Genomic DNA, 26,722 nt, shown 5'->3' with positions numbered 1-26,722 from the left:
TCAGTTCACACTTTCACCAGGCACACACACCACCAGCGGTGAGTACTCGCTTTCACCAGGCACACACATCCCAGCCCTCAGTGCACGGTTTGACTGGGCACACACACCACCAGCCGTCATTGAGGGCTTCCACCAGGCACACACCACCACCCGTCAGTGCATGTGTCCACCAGGCACACACACCACCAGCCATCAGTGCACACTTCAGCCAGGCACACACGCTGCCAGCTGTCAGTGCGCGCTTCCACCAGGCACTCACCATCAGTCCTCAGTGCACGCTTGCACCGGGCACACACCACCCGTCGTCAGTGCACGATTCCACCAGGCATACACAGCACCAGCCATCAGTGCAAGCTTCCACCAGGCACACACCACCAGCCGTCAGTGCATTATTCCACCAGGCAAACACACCACTAGCCGTCGGTGCACGATTCAACCAGGCACACACACCACCAGCCGTCAGTGCACGATTCCACCAGGCAAACACACCACCAGCCATCAGTGCATGAGTCAACCAGGCGCACACACCACCAGCCATCAGTGCAGGCTTCCACTAGGCACACACACCACCAGCCATCAGTGCACGCTTCCACCAGGCACACACACCACCAGCCTTGTGTGCACGCTTCCACCAGGCATCCACACCACCAGCCATCATTGCACACTTCCACCAGGCACACACACCACCACCCGTCAGTGAACACGTCCACCAGGCGCACACGCCACCAGCCGTCAGTGCATGCTTCCACCAGCTGCACATACCAACAGCCGTCAGTGCATGCTTCCACCAGGCGCACACACCACCAGCTGTCAGTGCATGCTTCCACCAGGCACACACACCACCATCCATTAGTGCACACTTTCACCAGGCGCTCACACTACTAGCCGTCAGACACTTCCAGCCGTTGGTGCACACTTCCACTGGGCACATGCACCACCAGCCATCAGTGCAGGCTTTCACCAGGCACGCACACCACCAGCCATCAGTGCACTCTTCCACCAGGCACACACACCACCAGCCGTCAGTGAACGCATTCACAGGGCACACACACCACAAGCCGTGAGTGCATGCTTCCACCAATCACACACGCCATCAGCCGTCAGTGCAGGATTCCACCAGGCAAACACACCACCAGCTGTCAGAGCACGATTCAACCAGGCACACACACTACCAGCCGTCAGTGCAGGCTTCCACCAGGCACACACACGGCCAGCCGTTAGTGCACACTTCCACCAGGTGCACACACCACCAGCCGTCAGTGCATGCTTCCACCAGGCGCACACACCACCAGCCGTCAGTGCACGCTTCCACCAGGCAAACACACCACCAGCCATCAGTGCACGCTTCCACCAGGCGCACACACCACCAACCGTCAGTGCACGCTACCACTAGGCACACACACCACCATCCTTCAGTGCACACTTTTACCAGGCACACACTACTAGCCATCACACACTACCAGCCGTTGGTGCACACTTCCACCAGGCACACATTACCAGCCATCAGTGCACGCTTTCACCAGACATACACATACCATCAGCCATCGGTTCACGCTTTCACCGGGCACGCGCACTACTAGCCCTCAGTCCATGCTTTCACCAGGGACACACACCACCAGCCATCAGTGCACGCTTCCACCAGGCACACACACCACAAGCCGTCAGTGCACATTTCACCAGGCACACACACCACCACCTGTCAGTGCCCACTTCCACCAGGGACACACAACATCAGCCGTCAGTGCATCATGCTACCACCAGACACACACACCACCAGCCGTTAGTGCATGCTTTCACCGTGGACACACACCACCAACCGTCAGTGCATGATTTCACTGGGCACACGCACCACCAGCATCAGTGCACTCTCTCACCGGGCACACACACCACCAGCCGTCAGTGCACGTTTCCACCAGGCACACACACACCACCAGCCGTCAGTGCAGACTTCCATCAGGCACACACACCACCAGCTGTTAGTGCACGCTTCCCCCAGGCCCACAAACCACCAGCCATCAGTGTACGACTCCACCAGGCACACACACCACCAGACATCAATGCACACTATCACCGGAGGCACACACCGCCAGCCGTCACTGCATGCTTTTACTGGGCACACACACCACCAGCGCCAGTGCACACTTCGACCAGGCCCACAAACCAACTGCCGTCAGTGCACGGGTCCACCAGGCACACACACCACCAGACCTCAGTGCACGCTTTCACCGGACACACACACCACCATCTGTCAGTGCATGCTTTCACTTGGCACACACACCACCAGCCATCTGTGCATGCTTCCAACAGGCACACACACCACCAGCAGTCAGTGCACGCTTCCACCAGGCACACACACCACCAGCCGTCTGTGCGTGCTTCCAACAGGCACACTCCACCAGGCGTCTGTGCATGCTTACATCCTGCAGGGCCGGTCGCTCGATACACCACGCGGCTTCCCCCCTGTGAGTGCCAGGACCTCTGTCCTCCGCTGCGGCCTCGCTTCGGCTGAGCGCCGGTTTGTTGCACTATTCCTGAGCCAGTATTGAGTTGTCTCTGCTTGTGCCCCCATTTTGTTCGCCATTCCCTTCTCTTCTGTACTGCTGTTTTTGCCATTCCTATTTTTTACTGTGCCCCTGATTATTTAGCCGTCCCATGCACCCGTGATTGTTCCCGCCGCTTCTTCCCCTCCCCGCTCCCCGCCGCTGCTCCCCTGCAGCCCGCCCCCTTTTCTTTTCTGTTCCCGCCATTGGCCATCCCGCTCCCACCTACCAGCTGCTCCTCCCTCCCACTTGGCCATTAATGGAGGTCGCCGTGCGGTGTTGAGCTGTGACCTTTGTCCCTCCCTGCAGGGCCGGTCACTCAATACACTGCGCGGCTCCCCACCCCCGTGAGTGCCAGGAACCATGTCCTCCACTGCTGCCTCGCTCCGGCTGAGTGCCGGTTTGTGCTCTATTCTTGAGCCAGTATTGTGTTGCCTCTGCTTGTGCCCCCGTTTTGTTTGCCATTCCCTTCTCTTCTATACTACTGTTTTTCCCATTCCTGTTTTTTACTGTGTCCCTGATTATTTAGCCATCCCCGTGCACCTGTGATTGTTCCCGCTGCTTCTTCCCCTCCCCGCTCCCTGCCGCTGCTCCACTGAAGCCCCGCCCCCTTTTCTTTTCTGTTCCCGCCATTGGCCACCCCACTCCCGCCTCCCAGGTGCTCCTCCCTCCCACTTCGCCATTTATGGAGGTCGCCGCACTGAAGCGCTGCGGACGTGCGCAGTGGGCGCGCCGATTGTGCGCCGAAGGCACGCCAAAGGCAAGCCCGTCTGCGCCCGTCCGCGCCTGGACCGCGCCCAGTGCCAGGGACCCTGGCCCCCGAGGATGCCATCCCACTGGACGGACCTACGAGGCCGCCACCCTCCACGCACTCAACGCCGGATGGAACCCCGCCTGCTACCGAGCCACCCCGAAATGCACCCACGGACCCTTCACCTGCCAAGTCTGCAAGCTCACCTGCCTCCGGACCTGCACTGCACCTGCCAAGCCAAGCACCAGCAGCAGCCACCTCAAGTGTTTCCTGCTCAACACCCGCTCTGTCCACGGACATGCCGTGGAACTCTGGAACCTGCTCGACACAACATCACCAGACGTCGCCTTCCTCACGGAAACCTGGATGAATGCCTCCTCAGCGCCCGACATCGCCATAGCCATCCCGGACGGATACAAGATCACCCGGAGGGACCGCGTCAACCAGACTGGAGGAGGCGCCGCATCTCGACCGACTCCAACTACACCTTCACGGCCGCCGAACACCTCCACTTCCAGATACACACCGACCCCAAGACGACCCTCAGAGGCACCCTCATCTACAGACCCCCGGGACCACGCACACAATTCAGCGAAGACATCACAGAATTCTTCAGCCCGCACGCCCTCGCCTCCTCTGACTACATCCTCCTAGGGGACCTCAACATCCACCTGGAGAACTACAAGGACAGCAACACCACCACCCTGCTGGACAACCTCGCCAACCTCGGACTCAAGCAACTGGTGAACACCCCCACCCACTACGCTGGCCACACGCTTGACCCAGTCTTCTCCTCCAGCAAGCACATCTCCTTCAGCCACTCCACCGGACTTCACTGGACTGATCACAGCTGCGTCCACTTCAGCTTCAGGAGAAACACGACCCACCACCACCCACAACAGATTCCCCGCCGGAGCTGGAGCAAGATCACGGCCGAGCAGCTCACCACCTCCCTCCGCCAGAGCCCTCCCGCTAGCACAACGGACCCCAACGAAGCAGCCAGCAACCTCACACAGTGGCTCACTAACTGCGCCGACGATCTTGCACCAATAAAGAACCCTCCCAGCAAGCCCAGAAGCAAGAAAGCCCCCTGGTTCACCAACGAACTCAAGGACTCCAAGAAGAACTGCTGCACCCTCGAGAAAGCCTGGCGCCACGATCAGACCTCAGACAACATGACCGCCCTCAAGCACGCCACCCGCAAGCACTGCCAGCTGATCCGCACCACCAAGAAGACAGCATTCAAAGAACGACTGGACAACAACGCCCACGACAGCAAGGAACTCTTCAGCATCGTCAAAGAGTTCTCCAACCCCAGCGCCGGAAACAACGACATCACACCCTTGCAAGACCTCTGCGATTCCCTCGCCTCGTCTTCCACCGCAAGATCGCCGACATACACAACAGCTTCGGTGCACCAACCACGCTCCCAACCGCCGAAACAACGCCCCCTACCACCACCCTCTGCAACTGGACCCCGGTCAACACCGAAGACACCACCCGCACGATGAACACCATCCACTCCGGATCACCTACCGACCCCTGCCCCCACCACGTCTTCAACAAGGTCGACTCCATCATCGCACCCCAATTGCAGGACATCATCAACACCTCCTTCCACACCGCCACCTCCCAGAGAGCTGGAAGCACGCCGTGCTCAGCGCCCTCCTGCGGACCAGCGGACCCCCACCGACCTCAAGAACTTCTGCCCCATCTCGCTCCTCCCTTTTCCTGCCAAAGTCATCGAGAAGACCATCAACAGACAGCTCGCCACCTTCCTTGAGACAAACGGATCCCTCGACCCCTCGCAGTCCGGTTTCCGAGCCAACCACAGCACCGAGACCGCCCTGATCGCAGCCACCGATGACATCAGATCCCTGCTCGACAAAAGGGAAACAGCAGCCCTCATCCTCATGGACCGCTCCGCAGCATTCGACACTGTCTGCCACCGCACCCTAGTACAGCGCCTCAGCAACATTGAAATCCAAGGGAAAGCACTAGAGTGGATAATCTCGTTCCTCACCGGAAGAACCCAGAGAGTCCGCCTCCCCCGTTCAGATCCGAGGCCACCGAAGTCATTTGCGGCGTACCACAAGGATCATCACTCAGCCCGACCCTCTTCAACGTCTACATGAGCCCCCTCACAGCCATCACACGTCAACACAACCTCAACATCATCTCCTACGCCGACGATACCCAGCTGATCCTCTCCCTCACCAACGACCCCGCCACCGCCAGAACCAGCCTACATGAAGGGATGAAAGATGTCGTCAAGTGGATGAAGAACAGCCGCCTGAAACTGAACTCAGACAAAACGGAAGTCCTCATCCTGGGATCATCGCCCTGCGCCTGGGACGACTCCTGGTGGCCCCCTGCCCTGGGCACCACTCCCAAGCCAACGGACCACGCACGCAACCTGGGCTTCAACCTGGACTCCTCCCTCTCGATGACCAGACAAGTCAACGCCGTCTCCTCGTCGTGGTTCAACACCCTGCGTATGCTTCGTAAAATCTTCCATTGGATCTCCACCGAGACCAGGAAGACCGTCACCCAGGCACTCGTCACCAGCTGACTGGACTACAGGGACACCCTCTATGCCGGAACCACAGACAAACTGCAGAAAAGACTCCAACGCATCCAGAACGCCTCCGCACAACTCATCCTGGACATCCCCCAACACAGCCACATCTCCGGCCACCTGAGAGACCTGCACTGGCTCCCCGTCAGCTAGAGGATCACGTTCAGGCTCCTCACCCACGCACACAAGGCTCTCCACGACCTGGGCCCCAAGTACCTCAACGACCGCCTGACCTTTTACGCGCCCACCCGCCAGCTACGATCGACCAACCTCGCCCTCGCCGCCGTTCCACGCATCCGCAGAGTCACTGCCGGAGGAAGATCCTTCTCCTATCTGGTAGCCAAGACCTGGAACTCTCTCCCCATCCACCTTCGGATGACCCAGGACCATCTTTCCTTCAGGAAGCAACTCAAGACCTGGCTGTTCATGCAGTAACGTACCCCTCTCCCCCAGCGCCTTGAGACTCTTCCGGGTGAGTAGCGCACTATGCAAATGTTATGATTGATTGATTGGCACACACCACCAGCTGTCAGTGCACGCTTCCACCAGGCGCACACACCACCAGCCGTCAGTGCAGGCTTCCACCAGGCATACACACCACTAGCTGTCAGTGCATGCTTCCACCAGGCGCACACACCACCAGCCGTCAGTGCACGCTTTCACCAGGCACACACACCACCATCCTTCAGTGCACACTTTCACCAGGCATACACACTACTAGCCATCACACACTACCAGCCGTTGATGCACGCTTCCACCAGGCACACATCACCAGCCATCAGTGCATGGTTTCACCAGGCACGCACATACCACCAGCCATCGGTGCACGCTTTCACTGGGCACACGCACCACCAGCCATCAGTGCCTGCTTTCAATTGGCACACACACCGTCAGCCGTCAGTGCACGCTTCCACCAGGTACACACACCACCAGCCATCAGTGCACGCTTCCACCAGGCACACACACCACCAGCCATCAGTGCACGCTTTTGCCAGGCACACACACCAACAGCCATCTGTGCACGCATCCAGCAGGCACACACACCACAAGCCGTCAGTGGGCACTTCCATCGGGCACTCACACCACCAGCCAAGGCTTGACTGGCAAGAAAGCTAGTAAACAACCAACTCCTTCTTTGCATAATCATACTCAACCTACTTATACCTAAAAAACATAGTCCACTCAAGAAGCATGTTTAACACCCTCTCCTAGCCAAAAGCAACCAGCCACGAAGTCATTCACAACAGAAAAGAGAGATCAATCACAGAAACAAGTGTGAACAACAGCTTATACGAAGATCAAAGCTGATGCGAAATGTAAAGTGAGTTAAAAAGCAGTGGCGGCTTGCAGAGGTAACGCTGTGAGGCAGTGAGGTGGGGCGGGTCTGGGTGGGGGGTAGTGGAGTTTGACACAGATGGCAGATATTTATTTATTTACATTCACCTTTGCCGTGGTATGTCGGAATCCACTACCCCCCAACCCAGCTCCGCCTTACCTGTCCGCCCCTACTGTGTTATCTCTGCGAGCTGCCACTGGCACAAAGTAACGATGCAAATGAAAGAGTGCACAAATCGAGAGAGCAGTATGCCCTAAATACAAACACCTGAAATTTAGCAGCCATTGCTATTTAAGCCACAGGCTGACATGTACCTGCATGGACTTTTGAAAATCACAATAAAAGCAAGGATGATGCAAAAACCACTCCTTACTCACCAAATGGCCATACAAACGTTAAATTGTAAGGACTATAAGGAAGCTGACTACCTCCATGGAGAGCTCTTTCCATTTGACATAATACTGACACACGGTACTTGCAACACCAGGGCACTTTTATGTTCCACTTTCAACATTTCTATCACCTTTATATTGTACTTCACGGGCTGGGAAGTTGTGATTATTTTTCTTTTTATGGCACACTGGGACCTATGAAATGTTGCCTCCTCTCTCTGCATTAGGACCCATACTGAATCATGTCATTCAATAGAACACGATGCACAGGCAAACATATGTCTTTGTGTATAGTAGAGTCTATTTCACCTGGTATCCTGCCCTTTTTATAGGCCGCCTGTCAGATGTTCACCAATATTCAATGTGCTGGGTGGCAAGGACGGTTGTGCTTTGATTGATCCTCTGTGGTGTCTGTTTGGTCTGTATGCATTCTGAATGGCTTATGTATTCAGCGTGAACAGCACCATGCGTTGTGCAAGAGCGCGCGGCCTTTTGAGTTGGTTTTGCAGCCTCTCAAGTAGAAATTGAGCAGCAGCAAATCTACTTGAATGACAGCCCTCTGACTTCGATGACTTAGAACTGCCCCCATTAGAAAATAGGGCTAGGGGACGCCAAATGTGACTAGCGCTCGCCAGCTTGCATTTTCTGGAGCCTCCCAGGAAAACATTTCTACCACACGGCGATTGATGGAATTTGGCATAACTGCACGTGAAAGAGTAACGCAGAGTGACCAAAACTACGCCAATTTCGCAAGTGGAACAAAACATTCTGCCCACCCCTATTCTAGATATTTGTTATTTATGTGAGCGCAGTGCAGTAAAACATTGACTAGGTCTTTATTTTTCTTGACTATGTGTGGAATATGACTTGCATCTGGTCTTCATTTTTCATATTTGAGTAGCCTAAATACCTCGGCGTAATTGCTGAGCCCCAAGTTCCTACAAAGTTGGAGGACCCACTTCGATCTAGGCCTACTATAGGCAGGACAAAAAAGCATTACATGAAGCTCTGTCTCTACTGGGCCAGAGCAGCCAGGACAGTCAGCTTTAGTTGCACCCGTCCATCTATTCGTGAATGCATGGAGCGGTAACGTACCATGCCTATATTGCAAATACAATTTTTTTGCCAAAAATGGTTGGATGATGTCCAAGGCCAATTCTAGTTTGTACTGCTGCTTGACGTCAAGAAACCTTGAGGTCAGGCTGCAAGAATTCGTGCTCTTGGTCAGCAGGGCTAGTTTGTGTTCTTTATATGCCTGGGCTAAGGTCTTTTTCGAGATACTGGGCATGTTACTTCAGCAGTGGACCAGATATTTGCCCACCTCAAGGAGTAACATGCATTCCTAACATATGACAACCATGGTAGTGTATTTGCTCCCTGCATAGACATAACATCCCTCAGTTCATCCTTATAGGTGGTCAACTCAGGCGTGCTCCATAAACGGCGCCAGAAAAATAGGGGACGAGAGGCAATCATGTCAGCTATAGGGCCGATACCCAAGTCCATCCTGAGTGGGGTTAGAGGCGTGCTTCTTGGTAGGCCCAGCAGCTGCCTAGTGAATGTATTCTCAGTAACCGACAGATGCTGAGAAGAACAGTGCCCCCAGAGTTCGGCACCATATAAGGAAGCACCCCTCACTTGGGTTTTATAGATTTCTATGAGGGGGTCAACCACTTTTTGGGTGCAATTTTTATAAACTTTCAATATACCACCCATTGACTGTGTTAATTTCAGGTTGGCCTTTTTAATTTGTGTACACCAATCCATCTTGTCATTAAGTGTAATTCCCAGATAATCGAATATGGACACTCTTTCAAGGGGCCTATCCTCCATTTGGGGATGCAGGCAATTTGTGTTTTTAGCATTGAAGACCGTGTATTTAGTTTTATGTATATTTATCTCCAGATTCCTCATCCTGCAAAATGCACTAAACTCGTCCAATACGCGCTGCATGCCCATTGGCGATTTGGACAAGACCAGCGAATCGTCAGCGAACATTAGGGCCGGTATTTTCCCTTGTGCTAGCCTTGGTGAATATATGTCCTTTATTGCTAAGAGGGTCTCAATTAGGCCATTTAAAAAGAGGGAAAAAAGGGTGGGCGCGTCCCTGCCTCACCCCTTTCTCGACAGGAAAAGGAGCAGTTATTTCTCCTTTTTTGCAGTATCTTACCCTCGCAAAGGTGTCTTCATGCAGGCGCTTCAATAATTGGCAAAGATAGACCGGGGCTCCCATGTCAAAGAGAAGGCCCCATAACTGGTCGCGCTGAACCATATCGAAGGCGAACTTAAGGTCCACAAAGATTAGATAAAGGCTACGCCTTTCCAGGGTTACTGTTTTCCAATGGATTAACTGCAGTCTAAAAATGTGGTCGATGGTCCAAATTTTTTACCTAAATCCAGCTTGTAGCAGGGTTAGAATATTCTTCTCGTCCCAAATGGGTAGTAACCCAAATGCAGAGTCCCCCCGATGGTCTCCCTCTAGGGCCCTGCAAAGCTAGGGTACAATATGCAACATACCCTGCCCTAAATAGTGATACAGTGGACCATGTCTCTTGAAAGAGGCATAGGTCATGGGTATCAATGTATTCTCCCCAGTCAGGTAGATCCGGCTTGGAGGTGAGTCCTGCTATATTCCAAGATAGAACCCTTGTATGCTGTGGGTCTTTTATTTTTCCGGTCTGAGTATGTAGGGATTCCGACTCCTGCTGTAAAGCATGGCAAGGTATCCTTTCCCATTCCTGCTCATCAGCCATGACCTCCCCAAAGGTTTCTATCGGGACACCCGAGCTTCCAGATTTCGCAACTACCTCAGTGATTTCCCTGCAGTAATGGTCACCGACCTTGAATCTGTCGCAGTTTGGAGGGACAACAGGTTGGGAGGCCATATTTTCCAGTGGTTGGGCTTGGGGATCCAGTCAGTCAACCAGATCTAAGCCACTATATCTGTTTCTGACTGGAATGTTAAAAAGCGGAATTGAGTTAAAGTCCCGGCCCATGTTTGGCATATGATATGTTTGCGCTCTCGTTTCCCATTTCTTATATACGCTTCTCATTCTTTCAATCAGGGAGCTTGGGGGTAGAAATAGCCCAGAGGGAGCGTCTGAATACCAGTAATCTCCCTAGATTGGTCCCAATTCAAATATGTTGGACCAGACTAGTGTCCCTAAAATTATTCAGGACACAGTCCCCAGAGATGTCCTTCTGCCTCTGCCCCAGCCAGCCAACCCACCTAACAAATAAAATTTCACAGTGAGTTAAGAGTGGAAGCGGTCTGTATTTATTTAACCAAAAAGTGATTTTGTTTTTTAATTCTAAATAGGACTCCCCTCTGCCTTTTTTTAATTCTGGCACCACAGATAGTATAACAATATAGGGGGTTGATGCCTGGGGTAAATCAATATGTGTCAGACTGTGTTTTGTTCTATTTCTAGTATGTTCACTACTATTTCCTGGATTCCTAGGACAATTACTACTGGAAGTTTGTTCCACTAATGGTCCCGAGCTTGCTGGCTTTGACATTGGTAAAAGTGTGGTGATCCCCTCCTTATTTGCCTCCTGTTGTGGCTCAATTGGATCAACAATTTATTATTCAGGGGGACTAAGCCCGTAGGATTTTTGGAGGCTGGAATAGTGACAGTTACATTACTGCTTTCATGGATGGGAGCCTGATTGGTAGTTTTAGAGTTATCAAGAAAGCTAGAGATGCTGGCAATTTTGCTCCCCCATGTGTTAACCAGTGTAGTTAGATTCTCAATGTGACTTTTAACAACCTCTAACTCCGTTCGTATGAAAATTTAAAAATTAGTTTTGAGTTCCTTGGCCAAGTTTGATGCCCACAATGGAAGCTCTACTCCCGACTGGGCAGTTTCCACTAGTGGTTTGGCACTCTGTCCGTACTTTTGGGGCTGTGCTTAGTAGGCTATTTGCTTTCTTCCCACCTTTAGTGGCCTTCTGTTTCCTCTGTCCACCTTTCTTAATTGTCCTCCCCATGTCACATTTATTTGGTTGTTCAGGATTTATTTTTTCTGGTGATCTTATATCTCAAGTATTCGAAAGATTTATTATCCGGGAGGAATCAATAGATTCCATTTCCAGAGACTTTAGGAAATTAAGAATTATAGGCGTGAGAGAAAGCCGTCTTTCAGTGCTTTCAATCTCGCTTGACACCCCCCCAATTGCCTGCCGTAGCATTTTATCTATGGCGGTCGGTTTCAAAATGGGCGTGCGTGCAGAGGCTTTCTGTCGAGTATTAGGCCTTGTCTGTGGAGAAGTGCTGTCCCCCTTACTGGGTTATGGCTACTACCCAAAAATCTATAAGTAATACACAAGATATTGTTCTAAATAGTCGGGATAGCGTGCTCCCTGCACTTAATATGTTTTTTAACTGTACACCCAAGACTTCACTCTTTCCAGATTTTCCTTACGGCCCCCTAAATTCAGCAACAATAGTCCAGTGCCCATACATATATCATACGAACTCACTTAGTCCGGTTATTCAGGGGGATGGGCCAGTCCAGCCTCGATCGGTCTCAGAAGTATTCAGACATGCCCGCCCTTGGTCGGGGCTTCGCCCGGGCTACGTCCCACGCGCATCCTGCGCCGCGGGTGGAGAGCCTGCGCTATCAGCGCTTTGGCCCGCCTCCCCCTGACTCATGGCAGCTGCGGGCTGGAGTGATGCACTTTGGGGATAGTAGTCCTCCCCAGAGTGTGTGGGGCAAAGAAAGAGGTGCTGCCCGAAAGTCTGGTGGCCCCGCGTTGCTCCTAGGACCCTTGTCCCACCAGGAGCTAGCAGGAAAGCAGATGCAGCGTTTCGGGTGCACAGGAATGCACTCAGGGCACGACCAGCGGCAACCTCAGGCAAGTGGCAAAGACCCCGATGCTGCGGGGGAGAGGCTGCACTATCAGCGCATTGGCCCCGCCTTCCCCTGACTCGCGGCAGCTGCGGCCTGGAGTGATGCACTCTGGGGGTAGAAGTCCTCCCCAGAGTGTGTGCTGCAAAGAGAGGCGCTGCCCGAGAGTCTGTGAGCCCCGCGTTGCTTCTGTGACCCTTGTCCCACCAGCAGTTAGCAGGAAAGCAGATGCAGCATTTCGGGTGCACAAGAAAGCACTCAGGGCACGACCAGCGGCAACCTCAGGCAAGTGGCAAAGACCCCCACGCCGCAGAGGGAGAGGCTGCGCTATCAGCGCGTTGGCCCCGCCTCCCCCTGACTAGCGGCAGCTGCGGGCTGGAGTGATGCACTCTGGGGGTAGTAGTCCTCCCCACAGTGTGTGCGGCAAAGAAAGATGTGCTGCCAAGACACACACACATGGGAGCCCCGCCTTCACCATGCGCCCGCTCTTGACCCGGTCCCCCATCTCAGGACCGGGACTTGATGTGGAGTCTTCGGGGCTCCTGGGGCAGCAGTTCCCTCTTCCGGGTGCTGGCCAATCACAGCGCAGCGGTGGGCGGGACTTCCTTTGAAAACCGGAAGTCCCGCCCCGTGTCAGGCACTACGGTGGCACCCGCAATCCCGACATGACGGGGGAATCCCCTGAGGGGGGGGGGGTCCTTTTCCAGAGCAGACAGCATTGCGCTGCTCAGCCCCCGGCTCTCCCTCACTGGGGGACAATCCAGGCAACAAAGAACAGCGCTCACAGGGCGCTAGGGGCAGCCACAGCCCTTGGGCAAGGGCAAATGCGCAGAAAAAGGTCTTGGAGGTCAGGGAGGCAAGGCAGGGCCCAGGGGCCAGCACATAAAGGCACTCCAGAAAGGAGACAGCCCCCATGGCGGTCCCTCCTGGGCCCCACCATCAGCAAGGCCCCCTCTGTCAGGAATCCAAAAAGTAGAAGAGTCCCCCAGTCATCCAGTATTCAGGGCATCCAGGGGCTGGGCAGGGTCCAGAGAGGCAAGCCTTCCCCTGGGCCCCAGCAGCAGCACGCCCCTGGCAGATTCAAGTCAGGAACAAGAACATTGAACAAGAGGTCACAGCCTCATTTTATACACATACCCCCACATGCATCAAGCATTTTTGGAGTCGCAAACGGTGCGATTCCTTAAAATCGGCCGTTTGCGATTACAAAAGTGCTTTTTGGGATGCATGAAGCAATTTTAGAAATCGCAACATTTTTGCGATTTCTAAAATTGCGATTGCTTTTAAGAAATCGCAAATTTGCGATTTCTTAAAAGCAATGCATGATTACTTTTAAAATTGCGACATCGCAATTAGGGGGTCAAATTTACCGAGTGGTTGAACCACTCGGTAAATTTGCAAAAAGTGTTTAAAACGCTGAAAATGCATTTTTTTCAACATTCATGTTACGGACACACATGTCCTTAGGACATGTGTGTGTGAAACATGATGCGAAAAATACATTTCAGGGGTGCATGGGGGGGTCCTTTGGACCCCCCCTGCACCCATGAAATGCATTAACAAATTGCGATTTTCAAAGTGAAAATCGCAATTTGATAATGCCTTCCCATTGCTTCCTATGGGCCTTTTTGCCCATAGGAACCAATAGGAATAGCGAATTCGCAAATTGTATTTCGGTAATTTATGCGATTCGGTAAAAATTGCGATTTTTACCGAATCGCATAAATTTACAGAAAATATTCATGCATCCCGTTTTGCGAATTCTAAATTGCGAATCGCTATTTTTCGCAATTTAGAATTCGCAAACACCCGGGATGATGCATGTGGCCGATAATCCCTTTGTGTCTAGGGTGCAGGGTGGGGGAAAAACCAGACGCAGCTGGTTTTGAAGCACTTTGTTTTGCTCAGCCGCTCTTCCCATTCACTGGCCAGGCTAGGGTCATCAGCCGCACCACAGGGGCCGGAGCCAGCATTGTGTGGGGAAAGCCCAGCCCTATTCAGGTCCCAGGTGCACTCCTCCCCAGCCATCAACATGCAGATCTCCCATTCACCACCGAGGAAGACCCATCCTGACTCCTGGAGCCTGGCACACCAGCCAGCTCCAGCCAATCACAAGCCAGCCAGTCATTTCAACTTTATTACACAGATAGGCCAACTTCTAGAAGTGGCACTTCCATACTAGCTACAGTAAACCCGCACACATAATCGTGCAGCATTCAATCTCACGAGTTCACACATACCAAACTCAATTTTGCACTCCCCACGCATCAGGAATTACCATGGAAACACATATTCCCCATGCATTCCTATGGGAGATCAGGCCACTCTCAAACACGCACTCAGAGAGCTCACGCACTTTACACTGCACCACAGTGCTAAAATGGGAAAGACCAGAAATCACTATAATGATGTAACATTAAAAGGCAAAAAGTTCAGGGGTAAACCTGCCAGAAGGGCCAAGTCCAAAAGTTATCATGCATGTGCACACCTAGAGAGTGATGCAATCACCAGCAGCGGGCAAGTCATCAAGCTTTTTCTTTCCATTTAGTTTTTCTGCTAATGATACTGTGGGTCGGCAAAAAGTATCTTGTTTTTTACCAATGTTATACAACATTAACAAAAACCATTGGCAAAGCCAATACACCAGTGCTTGTTTTCTATGTCAGCAAAATGTGTACGCCCGTCATTAGACACTTTTAGCACTGCCCTATCAGTGATTAATATGTAAAGTACTAAGTGCATCTGCCAGAGATGCTAAATGTCGAGATTGGAAAATACCTAAACACAGCAGTCTTGATTCCACCTCATGTCTCTTTCTTCTACAACCCCACAGTTGTAGAAGAAACTTTTGATTGTTCTTTTTATCCCCACTACCTCAATTTTTCACTGTTCTCTTGTCTTTCTCTTCATCATTCTTTCTCCCCTTTCTGCATTTCTGTGGATGAAATTCTGATGATGAAAAATAAATACTGGGCCACAAAAAAAGAGTGCCAGTGCTAACCACCTGCAAAAAGTTTCACAAATAAAGCCCTACACAATCCAAGAAATGTGTGTCAAATGATTGCCCTATTTGCATTTCTACACAAGTTCTACAATATACCTCACATGTCAGACTCATGCCCTCAGTCCTATCTTACATAGCCAACCATCTTTCCTCACTGTCACCTGCCCAGTCCAGATGCTTGTCATCACCATCCTCCTGTGCACACCGGTCAGCTGTTACCAGTCCCTCCCTACAAACAACAGTCATCTATTATTAATGCTGTGCCTCCTTGCATAGACAGCTACTCACAGATGCTCTGACATGGTCTGTTCACCTGTCCAACTCCTACCCTGCCCTGTCCGGTGAGTTAATCTGAGCCCACCTGTATACATTTCTGCAAACTAGATGGCTACCATCCCTCCCGCCCTACACAACCAGCCTTCCGCGTTCACTCTTGCCCTTCATGAGCCATCCTTTTGTTCTCACTTTGTAACGTATGTGCCATCCAAATGCATCAATCCTCGTAAATCGTCCAGATGACTGAAATCAATCGAAGGACATCAAGGAAAACCTGGGAAAATCGGCTGCCCTCAAACTGATTTAAATTGGACAGCCACTGGTCCTCGATCATGCCCTACATGGCCAGCCCCTTCACTCTGGGCTACACTAGAGAGATGTGTGCTTTAACTCCTGTCATTACTAAGCATGGGCGGAAAATCCGTTCCGCTCGCGAATTTTGCGGATTTTCGGTAAATTCGCAATCCGCGAACTCTCGCAAATTTACCGAAAATCCGCAAATTCGCACGCAGCGGATTTTTTTGCTTGGTGATACAATATTGCGGTGTGCGGCGTTCACTTACCGTCATTCAGCGTTTGCCGAGTTGTTTTTCTCAATATTTTGCGAGTGCTGCGCCATTTTGGATCTTGCTGTGGGATCCCGCGGGAGTTTGGTGACGCATCGCGAGAGTTTGCAATTGCGAACATGTAGATGTGGCGGGCAGCAACAATCTTGCACTCGCAAAATTACAAAATTTGCAATTCTGCACAAGAAATCCACCAGCAAGCAGCATAAACCTTCGGAAAATTATGATTTTTATCAGAATAACTCCTCAGGTTGACATTTGCCTGCCCTTTTTTGGATTTGAGGTCTTTTTGACTTTCTTTGGATCACTTTTGATTAGAAATCAACTTTCACAAGTAAGTTTGTTTGGGGCATTACAGATGCTGTTCTGCTGAAAAAACGAGTTTCGCAAAACTGAAAGCACTCAGCAGGTGCAAAAGTTCACTCATCATTAGTAACCATTCCCTGAAGTGCTTCCTGAAGGGCCCCTCCAGAGTTCAGTTGCCTAAGTTTGTTTGGCGCATTACAGTTGCTGTTCTGCAGAAAAACGAGTTTTGCAAAACTGAAAGCACTCAGCAGGTGCAAAAGTTCAAAGTCATCAATAGTAACCATTCCCTGTAGTGCTTCCTGAGGGGCCCCTCCAGAGTTCAGTTGCCTACTTGCAACTATTCTATGACCCTGCTCTGACCCTCACAGCAGGCTCATAGAATAGCTACAAGTAGGCCACAAAGGTCCTGGGAAAAAAAATTGCACTGCAACAGAAAGCAAATTACAGATAAGGAAGCAGGTGCCAGACAGGAAGTTTAAATTCAGTGACACATTAATCAACCCCAAATTAATTCATGTCAGTTGAAGCAGGGCAGGTGACATGGGTGAATCAGAGGGTGGCAGTTGTGAAACAGAGGGTGCTGTGAACCTGTGATGATGAACCAGACGTAGAAACAACAAAGTCGCGACCGTTGCGAGCCGACAAGTAAGTTCGCAATTGCGAACTGGTACAAAACCCTCGCGAACTGGCAGAAACCCTTGCGAACACAAAAAAAAATCTGCAAATTCGCGAGAATTCGCGGATTTTGCGGATTGCGAGTTGGCAAATACGCAAATTCGCGAACGCCAGATTCGCACAATTCGCCCATGCTTAGTCATTACTGGATGAGTCAACAGCCCTTATTTGAGCCCTACTCCCAGGACAACTGTAATCTTCTAGGCCAGGGCTCTTCAAACTAGGGGGCGGGCCCGCCTAGGGGAGCCTCAAGTAATCCAAGAGGGGGCGCCAGGGTCTAGTCAAAAGAAGCATTATGCTCTTTCTTTTCAGCGGCAAAAACATGAGCTGCAGTAAGCCTGCTATGATGGGCCATCATTAGCATATGTTGACATTTATATACTGGCTGGGAGAAAGTGTAAAAAGGGAAGGAACTACAAATGTTCTTCAAAACCCCCATCCCCACCCCCATTTCTAATAATCAAACTGGATTCTTTTACATGTTAGTAAGGCCTGCCTGACCAGAATAGTATGTTTGACAATCATGTATTTGATTGCATTTTTTTAAACGGTAACAGAAATTATTTGCAATGTTGAAATAAGTCTAGACATGTTTAAATATTGCCAGTTTAATAGAATAATTGGGAAACATTTTGAAGGGGGGCCCGATGATTTTTTAATTTGCGCTGGGGGGGGTGAGGGGCATCATTAAAAAGTTTTAAGACCACTGTTCTAGGCAATGCAGGAAGCCAGCTTAGGGTCGGTTGACTACATTGGATAGAAGGTGAGGGTTGGAAGGAGTAACGGCAAAGCCTCACTTCTGGTAGGATTGCAAGGCTCCTTGAGTGGTCCTTCCTAAGGCCGCCAAAGTGGTGCCCTCCCTCCTAGCCAACTGAGATGAGCAGCTATTCTTACTGCAGCCATATCTGGCCCAGTCTGCTGCCCTCCATGTTGTTGCTACGCTAAACATGTTGGCAGGGCCGGACTGACTACCAGGCAATTTGGAATGCTGCTGAGCTGGGGGCGGATTTCACTGCGGTGGGGGCTGATTTCGTTCATGGAGACCTGCGTGTGCTTCGAAATAATTAAAGCAAAACGAATTTTGTTTAGTACACGCAGGTCCCATCAACGAAATCAGCCCCCAGCTCAGCAGCATTCCAAACTGCCCGGTAGCCATTCCGGCCCTGCATGTCGACTATTTTTATTCAAAACCAACACTGACTAAGCCGCACCCTTATCCCCGCCCCTCACCTGGCAGTCAGCAGCCCCCACTCCAGTGCTCCTGATGCCAGGCAGTTTCTTGGTTCTTGCCTTACTCAGAGGGACAATTGCTTTCGTTGTTTGCCAATCTTCTATTGAATTTTTGCCAGTCTGTGTGTGCAGATGAACCAAGTGGCTTTGGTCCTGCTCTGCAGAGGTAAGAGGGGAGCCCTATAGCTCTCTTGTGCAGTCATAGAATGTATCTGTATCTATAGAAACTATCTGGGGGTGGATTGGGTTTCAAGGAAAGGAGGAGACTGGTGTAATGCCTCGCATTAAAGAAGGCGGCATCTGGGACCCGGGCTACAGAACTAAAGAGCAACAAACTTATGGCTTATTAAAAATAAATGGCCGACCGTGTACTCGGGACGCAGAGAGATTGGGGGTGTACGTACATTTACAGTAATCCTCTAATTACATGTTTAGTTGTCATCAATTAAATATTAACGCCATGAAAGATTAATGTCCCTCCTCTAACTGGGTGCAAATTTTTCAAGAGCTTGGCGCCAGGCCAGTGCAGTAGCGTGGATATGTAGGAAATAATGGTTCAATTAAAGGCAGAGATGACGATGGAGACTGGAAACAGATTTCGGAATCGAGTGTAATATGACAGCACAGCCATTCCATTTGCTATTCTTGCCTGGTCTCTTAGTTAAAGTGGCCGGGAAGCAGATTGTTGGCTGGAGAACGCAGGCATGCGAAGAAGTGCCTGCGTTCTTACAGTAGCATTTTTTATTTTTATTTACCGCTCCAACGTGGGCACCAGCCATCTTTGAACTGTACATTAAAACATGAAATCGGCGCCACATCACTGTACACGAGTGCGCCTGCGCGGTGACTCTTGAGCCATCATAGTTTGAAGACGCACAGAAGTGCACGTGTGATGGCCCACACTCGCATGTGTATCTTCGCGTGCTGTTCCACATCGGCGATAAGGCAATAACCCTTTTTGTTTTCGCTGACGCAGTTGGCTAAAGACAATATGCATGCATTGCCAAAAAAGGCTAATCTATTGGCTTTTCCAATATTTGTTTTGTTTATTTTCAGTGATCACGTGCTTCATATATATATATATATATATATATATATATATATATATATATATATATATATATATATATATTCTTTTACCTCTCCGTGTTTACATATTGGATGACAAATATTGTGCTGTATCAGTGAAGAGACCGATTCCTGGACATGAAGTAGCTCAGTCCGTGGAATATACTTATATTGCCAAAGGAGTGCTTTCGTTTCAAAGCAGGAAAGTGAAGGGCCCATTCCTTGCAGTGGAGGCTCAGTGATGCCTTTAATGTCAATGGCTGCTTTGCCATTTTGGATTCACATTCTCTAAATAGCCTAAGACAAGCAGTTCAGAAAAGCACAGGGCAGGGTCGGCTGGATGTCGCCTGCCAGCTAGGAAATCCCTCAACCATTTGCACGGTCTCCCACTCACTCACCTGTCTTACCCTTCACTTTGCATCATTGACGCTTCAGGAAGGGTTCTCATCATTACAGCTTCACTACATCATGACTGCGACCGCCGCCTGCTCCTGCATTGATCCTTAATACAGGCACCATTTTTGGTCGTCTAGGGTACCAAGACAAGAGGAAAGATGCCTAGTTGCTTACTCCTGAACACTGAATGGATGGACATTGGGAACATCTAACTGCATGCCCTTCTCCAACCTTCCTCCCCTCCCCCCCCCCGTGCTCCCTGCCTTTGCCGTGGCTTCAATGTGTCACAGAAAGTACATGTATATCAGAGATACCGTGGGAGCGCTGGAGCTAGGGCAGTAATGAAAACTGCAGCCATGCATTACCTTCACAAACTGATGATGCACAAGGAATGTAGAAGGCTGCTCATTTCTGGGCATTGATGCACCAAGGAAGCCACATCCGGGTTACCAAGAAGTGCAACTATCAAAAGCAAGGGCTGCAGTCCTTAGTGAGTTCCCATGTGGCTGCGTACTGAGAACCAAGGGCCATATTTATCAAGGCTTTTTTGATTCGAAAAGGCCTTTTTGCACGTTTTGGTATGTATGAAATATTCGCAAAATAAGGAATAGCAAAGATTTGCGATTCCTTATTTTGCCATAGCATTTAAGGAATCTCAGTTTTGCAATTCCTCAAATGCTATGTATGTAGCATTTTTGGGCTGCGAATTATGGTTAAGAATTCGCAAATTACCACCAACTTGTAGTTGATGGTAACTTGCGAATTCTTCTAAAAATGCACAATTTGGCATTTTTGAAGGTGGCATGTGATGCACACACATGCCCATAGGGCATGAATGTGCACCGTATGCACACTCATGTACATTTCAGGGGTGCAGCAGGGTGTCTTCGAGACACCCCTGCACCCTTGAAATAATTCTCAAATTGCGATTAGCAAATTGCGAATTCGCAATTTGAGAATTATTTCGCAATCATTCCTATGGGCCTCCTGGCCCATAGGAATGCATTGGAAATTATTCCTTAATTGCGAATTCGCAAAATGCGAATTTGCAAATAAGGGAGATTAAGGAATCGCTAAAAAAAAGCGAATTTCTTCATACATACCAATTTGCGATTCCTAAATAGCGATTCCTTAAAAATCGCTATTTAGGAATCGCAAAAGGGTTTGTTGATACATATGGCCCCAAGTGAGGACTCCGCATCCTTGATGAGATGGCAGCCCCTTATAGCTGAAGCTGTGTTGTGTGAGGGGTGGAGGACCTGCTGTCATGGATGTCTTGCAGGCAGTGCATTTTGTGTGGTGTACAGTGGTTTTCTTGTGGATCGGTCTGTTTCCCCAGACAAAAGACAAGCTCATGTTTCTTCATCTTGTTGTCCTCCTCTAAAGCAAGGATCTGACCTTGGGGGAGCCCTTGATCATAAAATAATGTAATTCCTGCATCACTGATGAGGGACGTAATCTGTGTAATAAGGGTTTTTAGGGAGTTGTAGACTGTTTTAGGACATTTGTGTGTTTTTGGCCAGTTATGTTGGCAGCTGTGTTTGTCCAGCAGTAGACCAGTTTGCAATCTAAGGGCATCATTATGATGCTGGACGGTCGGACTGCCAACCACCACCAAGAGGGTACTGCTCAACAGGCAGGCAGTGGTCCGACCGCCCAATTTGGATGTGACCGCCGGTTTAGCGGTCAGAAAGTGGTATTTTTACCGTGTGGCTTAAGCTGCAGCCCAGGAAAAGCGCTGCAGCACAAGCCGCAGTGTAAACATAGCTCTGTCTGAACATCCATACACTGTGTGACAGGCACCATAGGGTGATTGGCACATGGTGCATGGGTGTGTGTGGAGGCACCACATGTGCCCCCAGGGCCACTTTACAGTCAAGTCAAGTCAAGTCAAGAGATTTATATAGCGCGCTACATACCCAGAGGGTCTCAAGGCACTTGAAGAAGGGTGGGGAATTACTTCTCGAATATCCACGTTTTAAGTTGCTTTCTGAATGCTAGGTGGTTCTGAGTAAGGCGAAGGTGAGTGGGAAGGGAGTTCCAGGTTTTAGCTGCCAGGTAGGAGAAGGATCTCCCTCCCATGGTGGTTTTGTTGATGCGAGGTACAGTGGCAAGGGCTTGGACTGAGGATCGTAGCTGGCGGGGGGGGGTGTAGAAGGATAGTCGTGTGTTGAGGCATTAGGGTCCAATTTCGTAAAGTGCTTTGTGTGCGTGGGTTAGGAGACGGAAAGTAATCCTCTTATTGATGGGGAGCCAGTGGAGGTTTTTCAGGTGCCCAGAGATGTGTTCTTTACGCGGGATGTCTAATATGAGCCTGGCTGAAGCGTTCTGGATGCGCTGGAGTTTTTTCTGGAGTTTTGCGGTGGTACCGGCGTATAGGGTGTTTCCATAGTCCAGGCGGCTCGTGACCAGTGCGTGGGTGACTGTTTTTCTAGTTTCGGTGGGGATCCAACGAAATGTTTTTTTGAGCATGCGAAGAATGTTGAAGCAAGATGAAGAAACGGCGTTGACTTGTCTGTTCATCGAGAGTGAGGAATCTAGGATGACTCCTAGGTTCTGTGCGTGGTCCGTCGGGATGGGTGCTTTTCCAAGGGCCTCCGGCCACCAAGAGTCATCCCAGGCGGAGGGGGAGGTGCCTAGGATGAGGACTTCTGTTTTGTCTGAGTTCAGTTTCAGACGGCTGTGCTTCATCCATTCGGCTACTTCTTTCATTCCTTCATGCAGGTTGGTTTTGGCAGTGTTAGGGTCTCTGGTGAGAGATAGGATCAGTTGAGTGTCATCGGCGTAGGAGATGATGTTGAGGTTGTGTTCTGAGTGAAGATCCTTGTGGTACGCCGCAGATGACTTCAGAGGCCTCTGACTTGAATGGTGGAAGGCGGACTCTCTGGGTTCTTCCGGTGAGGAACGAGGTGATCCATTCCAGTGCTTTTCCTTGGATTTCGACGTTTCTGAGGCGCTGTAGAAGGGTGCTATGACAGACTGTGTCGAAGGCTGAGGAGAGGTCGAAGGAGGATGAGGGCGACTGTCTCCATTGTCCAGTAGAGTTCGAATGTCGTCTGTTGCTGCGATGAGGGCGGTTTCAGTGCTGTGTTTGGCTCGGAAGCCGGATTGTGAGGAGTCGAGGGATTTGTTGGTTTCGAGGAAGGCGGCGAGCTGGTTGTTGACCGCTTTCTCGATGACTTTGGCCGGGAATGGAAGGAGCGAGATAGGGCGGTAGTTTTTGAGTTCGGTGGGGTCAGCTGTGGGTTTCTTCAGAAGGGCGCTGAGTTCGGCGTGTTTCCAACTTTCCGGGAAGGTTGCAGAGTTGAGGGAGCAATTGATGACGTCTCGGAGGTGTGGTGCTATAATGGAGTCTGCTTTGTTAAAGATGTGGTGAGGGCATGGGTCTGTGGGGGATCCTGAGTGGATAGAGTTCATCAGACGGATGGTGTCTTCCGTGGAGATAGGGTTCCAGTCATTGAGGGTGTTCAAGGGGGGTGGGGGTCTTGCAGAGGGTTGGGTGGGTTGGTCTTCGGGTCGTTTGTCGAAGCTGTTGTGGATGTCTGCAATTTTGTTGTGGAAGAATGAGGCTAGGGAGTCGCAGAGGGCTTGAGAGGGGGTGATGTCGTTGGAGTTGGCTGAGGGGTTGGTAAATTCCTTGACGATGTTGAATAATTCCTTGCTGTTGTGGGCGTTGCTATCTAGTCGGTCCTTGAAAGCGGCTTTCTTGGCATTCCGGATCAGTTGGTGGTGTATGCGGGTGGCGTTTTTGAAGGCGTCTTTGGTGCTGGTGTTTGGGTCTTTTTTCCAGTCCTTCTCAAGGGAGCGACAGAGTTTCTTGGATTTCTTAAGATCATCATTGAACCAGGAGGCCTTCTTGCTGCTTAGTTTGATTTGTTGTTTTTTCAGTGGTGCTAGGATGTCGGCACTGTTGGATAACCATTGGGTGAAGTTAGTGGCTGCTTGGTCGGGGTTTGAGGAGTGGGCGGGGGGGTATTGAAGAAGCGATGAGGAGATCTGGTCGATGGTGACTTTGTTCCAGTTTCTTCGCAGAGTGGGTTGGGGATGGTTGTTGAATGTGGACTTGTTGTAGGTAAAGTGAACGCAGCTGTGGTCAGTACAGAGGAGAGCTGTGGTGTGGCTGAAGGATACATGTTTGCTGGAGGTGAAGATAGGGTCGAGTGTGTGACCTGCGATGTGGGTGGGGGTAGTGACAAGTTGTTTAAGTCCGAGGTTGGCGAGGTTGTCCAAGAGGGAGGTGGTGTTGCGGTCGTTGTTCTTTTCAAGGTGAAAGTTGAGGTCTCCCAAAAGGATGTAATCCTCGGAGGGGAGCGCGTGTGGAGTGATGAAGTCCGTGATGTCTTCACTAAATTGTGCGCGGGGTCCTGGTGGCCTGTAGAAAAGGGTGCCTCTGAGTGTGGTCTTGGGGTCGATGTGGATCTGGAAGTGAAGGTGTTCAGTGTTGGCGAGATTAACGTCTGAGCTGGTTGAGATGCGGATGGATTTCTTATGGACGATAGCGATGCCTCCTCCTGTTTGGTCGGTCCGGTCCTTACGGATGATTTTATAGCCTTCCGGGATGGCAATGGTGATCTCAGGGGTTGAGGAGGCGTTCATCCATGTTTCTGTTAGGAAGGAGACGTCTGGAGAGATGGTGTCTAGTAGATTCCAGAGGTCGATGGCGTGCCTGTGGACTGAGCGGGTGTTGAGCAGGATGCAATTTAGGTGGTTGGGGTCGGATATCTGTTGTGTGTTCGTAGATGAGGAGTTGTTCTTGGTGCCGTCGAACTTGCAGGAGTTGCAAGAGAAGGGTCCATGGGTGTGTCCTGGAGCGGCTTGGACGCAGTTGGGGGAACGGCCAGGGTTAAGGGCTAGGAGGGGGGTGGCATCATAAGTAATGCGGGAGGGGTGGGTGGTACGGGGGCCAGGAGGTCTGGCGCTGGGCGCGGTCCAGGCGCGGACGGGCGTAGACGGGCTTACCTTTGGCGCACCTTCGGCGCGAATGGGGCGCGATCGCTGCGCGTGAACGATGCGCGCAAATGCTACTGTCATAAGTGGATAGTTGAAGGGGAGGGGTGAGGCAGGCTCAGCTGGGAGGCGGGAGCGTGATTGGAGGGACGGGCTAGGACGTCACAAGAAGCAAATGGCTGCAACAACAACAAATACTTAACGCAGGGAGAGTGAGAGAGAGAGAGTGGGAGAGAGAGAGGCCCCAGACAGTGGCCCATGTGAGATGAGGGCCCTGTTTGGGGCCCCCAAAATCTGTTACTGACAGCCTTATCATGAAAAGGCTTTCAGAAAGGGACATCATAATCCCGACGGTGGTGCCTGCCTCGTCACTGCCTCCATTCGGGACTATGATTCAGACCGCTGCCCCGTCGGGATAAGTAGATCCTATTGCAGCGGTCTTTCCACCAAACCTCTGCGGTCCGACCGCCTGCATTGTAATGCGGTAGTCAGACCGATGGCCGGTCTTTCATGTGAACCGTCACTGACGGCCCTATTGGTGGTGGTCTGCCTGACATCGTAATAAGACCCTAAGTTCCTTGGAACAATACATGGTATTGCAATAACGAACATTTGGGCTCCTAAGTTTCAGACAAATTAATGTAATTGGGACAATTTGAGTAAGACTGACACTGAGATGTAGGGCCTTGTGCAAATGTGCTTTGCAGTCAAAAATACTGATATTCGCATAATCCAAAGGTTTAACACCACATTAGAGCTTTTCAAACTATACAAACACCCTTTATGAATGGCACATAGAAGGAGACAGAAAGGGGCATCCCCTCCTATTTCCGGTTTGGTTTGAGCCTTCATTTGTGATTGCATACCAATGATCATTTACCGGCACTCAAGTGGGGTGGTAACTGATTTGCAAAAGGGAACCTGCCCCCACACTTGAATCATGTCTGTTTCTCGAGGGGATGGAAAAAGTGGGGATGGACAGACAGGGATAGAGAGGACCATTGCCTGCTCGCTCAATGTTTTTCAAATGAGAACATTTTTGTTTTAAAGCAGCACCTGAACTCAAATGGATGTAGGATCTTTTTTTAAACTGTTTTCTTTTTTTACAAAGCAAATGCAAGAAGGAATGTCTGCTCTGCCTTGTCATCATTGTAGGTGAATGTGTTGATGTCATGACCGTGGATCAAGTTTGCCGGAGGCATCCTGTATCTATCGAAGAGAGTGGGGCCGAGGGATGAACCTTAAGGCACTCTGCAGATGAGTTTCTGGGTTTCCAAGGAGTAAGGTGCCTGGATGACAGCTTGTGTTTCAACAGCTAAGAAAGAATTATCCAGCGGAGAGCGGGTCCTTGTATGTCAATCTTTTGTAGGTGCATGATGAGGATGGGCTGTGAGACCAGGTCAAGTTCTACCCAATAGTTCCACCCATGATACATTGTGGGCATTTTGGAATAATTTCATGACAAACAATATCATGGTGCCACCTCATAGAACATATATGGACAGGCCGGGCCGGACTGACTACCGGGCAGTTTAGAATGCTGCCGAGCTGGGGGCTGATTTCACTGCGGTGGGGGCTGATTTCGTTCATGGAGACATGCGTGTACTTCAAAATAATTAAAGCAAAACGCATTTCGTTTAGTACATGCAGGTCCCCATCAACAAAATCAGCCCCAGCTCAGCAGCATTCCAAACTGCCCGGTAGCCAGTCCGGCCCTGTGGACAGGTGCATGTAATGGTGGGCACTCAAGCACAACACATGACATCCTCGGAATACTACTGAGCCTTTCTTGTAAATAAATTAATAT

The 26,722-nt window shown here is 50.7% G+C and overlaps 1 pseudogene; it reads left to right on the top strand.

The window, feature by feature from the left end:
- LOC147702675 (uncharacterized) overlaps window positions 1-26,153 on the top strand; it is a 61,765-nt pseudogene extending 35,612 nt beyond the window's left edge.
- Window positions 26,154-26,722: the final 569 nt, after the last annotated feature.

This window comes from Lissotriton vulgaris, chromosome 7 (assembly GCF_964263255.1).
Source record: "Lissotriton vulgaris chromosome 7, aLisVul1.2, whole genome shotgun sequence".
Lineage (NCBI taxonomy): Eukaryota > Metazoa > Chordata > Amphibia > Caudata > Salamandridae > Lissotriton > Lissotriton vulgaris.
Note: the sequence above shows the minus strand (reverse complement) of the source record. Positions and strands in the feature narration are given on the sequence as shown.